At 53.0% G+C, this 2,626-nt stretch overlaps 1 pseudogene; it reads right to left on the bottom strand.

Moving 5' to 3' along the window:
• Positions 1 to 1,463, bottom strand: part of LOC102371013 — a 34,972-nt pseudogene extending 33,509 nt beyond the window's left edge.
• Positions 1,464 to 2,626: the final 1,163 nt, after the last annotated feature.

Genomic DNA, 2,626 nt, shown 5'->3' with positions numbered 1-2,626 from the left:
AAGCTCTTCCCACACTCTGAGCACTGATGTGGCTTCTCCCCTGTGTGGATACGCTGGTGCTGAGCCAGCCTAAAGGAGTTAGGAAAGCTCTTCCCACACTCTGAGCACTGATAGGGCTTCTCCCCCGTGTGGATACGCTGGTGCTGAGCCAGGCTGGAGGAGTGAGTGAAGCTCTTCCCACACTCTGAGCACTGATGGGGCTTCTCCCCTGTGTGGATTCGCTGGTGCTGACCCAGGCTGGAGGAGTAAGTGAAGCTCCTTCCACATTCTGAGCAGTGAAATGGCTTCTCCCCTGTGTGGATACGCTGGTGCTGAGCCAGCTGGGAGGAGTAAGTGAAGCTCTTTCCACACTCTGAGCACTGATGTGGCTTCTCCCTTGTGTGCATGCACAGGTGCCTTGCAAGGTCGGAGAGCTGCCTGAATCTCTTCCCACACTTGGTGCAGTGCTGCCGCACACACTTGTGCTGGGACAGGTCTTTCTAGCAGATGAAGTTCTTCCTGCACTCAGTGCAGTGGTGCGTCTTCCTCCCTAGCTGGATGCACTGGTCCTGAGACAGGGAGAAAAAATGGGTGAATCTCTTGCCACTCTTGACTCAGCTGTGCCTAATGCTTCCCCCTCTGCACATGTAGGTGCTTGACCAGGTCTGTGGGGTGCAGAAAGCTCTTCCCCCATTTGGTGATCTGGTGGGATAGCTCTCCAAAATGGGTCTGGCGATGAGCAACCAGGGTAGAGGCAGGTGAAGCTCTTCCCACACTTGATGCATACATGGGACTTGTCCCCAACGTACCTTATTTTATGCACAGCCAGGAGTGCTGTGCACTGAAAAGTTTTCCTGACTTTCATGTAGGGCTCGCAGAAAGCTCTTCCCCCATTTGGTGATCTGGTGGGATAGCTCTCCAAAATGGGTCTGGCGATGAGCAACCAGGGTAGAGGCAGGTGAAGCTCTTCCCACACTTGATGCATACATGGGACTTGTCCCCAACGTACCTTATTTTATGCACAGCCAGGAGTGCTGTGCACTGAAAAGTTTTCCTGACTTTCATGTAGGGCTCAGCTCTGCCCTTGTCCTTGGAAGTTAGCTCCTGCTTTGTTCTGAGGCCCTCCCCATTGCCTTCACTTGAATAGAGTGCATTGTTCTAGTGGGTCTTTAGGTCTCTCAGCTATTCTCTGCACCCAGGGAACTCTGCACCTCTTCCCTGCACCACAACTTCATATCTGCACCCAGGGCTCTTTCTAGGTTCTGTCCATTCTCCACCCTCATGCTCGAGGGGAGATGGTACCTGGTTCATCGCTACCTTCTCCTTCTGCTTTTGGGGCCTCCCCTGACACTTGTGCCATGGCTCCTTCTCATGTCTCAGGAAGTCCATCTCAACCAAACTCCCTGGGGAAGCCTGTGCTGGCTCCAGGTCTGCAGACCCTTCTGCAGGAGGCTGCTCTTCAGCGCTACTCAGCAGGCAGGCACCTCCTGCATGGGGAAGAGGAACTCCAGATTAGTCCCTACCCTGCTGGCAAAGGGCAAATACTGCTATTACTTCAATCGGGATGGGCCTCAGAGTAGGCCTGGACCTTGTCATTGTGTACCCTCACAAAAACAAGGTTTTCCTGCCAAAACCCCAAGCGCTGGGGGTGAGGGAGCGGCAGGCTTCTTGGCTTGGCTAATGTTCCCTACTTGGTGCAGTTCAGAGCCTGACTCTCAAGAGCTTCTGACCCACCTGTCCATACCATCACCTCAGGCCCTGCTGGGACAAGAACAAGTGGAACATGTGCATTAGGGCAGTGTCTGAAGAGTTTCATGCTCTAAGGGGCTGAGGATGAGGGGGGGATGTAGAGCTGTGGCGCTGTCTTCTGAGAGAAACAGGGTTGTGCTTTCTGCTTGGTTCCATGGAAAACTTTTGTGCAGGGAATGCACCCATGGAGCTTTCCTCTGCTAACGGGTCCCAGGTGGCCTCCAGGTCACAGAAGTCTTCAGAGGGTCTAAGGCCTTGGCATGAACCAGAACCAGGACTCTGTGCTGAGTCTTAGGCTTTGTGACACTCAAGGCCCCAGAGAGGAAACAGGAAGGGGGCAATTCTGGTGCAAGCCATGGGGAATTCAGTTCCTAGCAGAACCTAAAATCTTGTGAATCCCACCCGTGCCATGGCACCATTTCGTGCAGCCTGAGACCAGGATGAAACGCTTCCTGGGTTCCAGGTCAACCTGACCAGAAGCAGCCAGCAATAGCCTCAGGTTCTTTCTTGTCCAGAACCAGCCAGCAACAGCCTCAGCTTCTTTCTTGTCCAGCAGGAGTGGCTACAAAGAACCTGTGTATACCATGCTGATTTCAATGGGGGACTACAAATCCCATAATGCCCTGGGAGAGGGTGGCTACCTTGGGCTGCCGAATGAACTCTTACATTGGTGAGTGAAGACAGCAATTTAAGTTCGTGGCAGCGCATGCAATCTAGATCTGGGTTGAAAATCAAGACAACAAACCTGACTGTCCCCTAACATGTGTCGTTAGAAGGAGAAGAAGGGAACAGTTGCTTGTTTCCACACTGTTCAATTTGAGAGAGTGGGAACAACACTTGCCTGCACACATTACAGCAGGGGTGGGCAAATATGGTCCATGGACCGCACCCAGCCCAT

Source organism: Alligator sinensis, unplaced genomic scaffold (genome assembly GCF_000455745.1).
Source record: "Alligator sinensis unplaced genomic scaffold, ASM45574v1 scaffold1730_1, whole genome shotgun sequence".
Lineage (NCBI taxonomy): Eukaryota > Metazoa > Chordata > Crocodylia > Alligatoridae > Alligator > Alligator sinensis.
This window is presented reverse-complemented; position numbering and strand designations above follow the sequence as displayed.